We start from the raw sequence: 208 nt of genomic DNA on the forward strand, positions 1-208 counted from the left end.
TGCGATCATACCAGCACTAATGCACCGGATCCCATCAGAACTCCGCAGTTAAGCGTGCTTGGGCGAGAGTAGTACTAAGTTAGGTGACCACTTGGGAAGTTCTCGTGTTGCACCCCTTTTTTTCTTTCAATTTCTCCCAGTTCTTTTCTTTCTTTCTCTACAAATGAGAACCTCCCCCGCTCACGCCCATCGCGTTTGGATCATGCCG

The 208-nt window shown here is 49.0% G+C and overlaps 1 non-coding gene across 1 annotated transcript; it reads left to right on the forward strand.

Annotated features, from left to right (window-relative positions):
• LOC111475880 lies at positions 1 to 116 on the forward strand (the record flags this gene model as incomplete). The annotated part of the gene is made up of 1 exon (XR_002716765.1): positions 1 to 116. It is a non-coding gene; the product is annotated as a 5S ribosomal RNA (ribosomal RNA).
• Between the last annotated feature and the right edge of the window lie 92 nt (positions 117 to 208).

The sequence above is a fragment of the Cucurbita maxima genome, unplaced genomic scaffold (assembly GCF_002738345.1).
Source record: "Cucurbita maxima cultivar Rimu unplaced genomic scaffold, Cmax_1.0 Cma_Scf03400, whole genome shotgun sequence".
Classification (NCBI taxonomy): domain Eukaryota; kingdom Viridiplantae; phylum Streptophyta; class Magnoliopsida; order Cucurbitales; family Cucurbitaceae; genus Cucurbita; species Cucurbita maxima.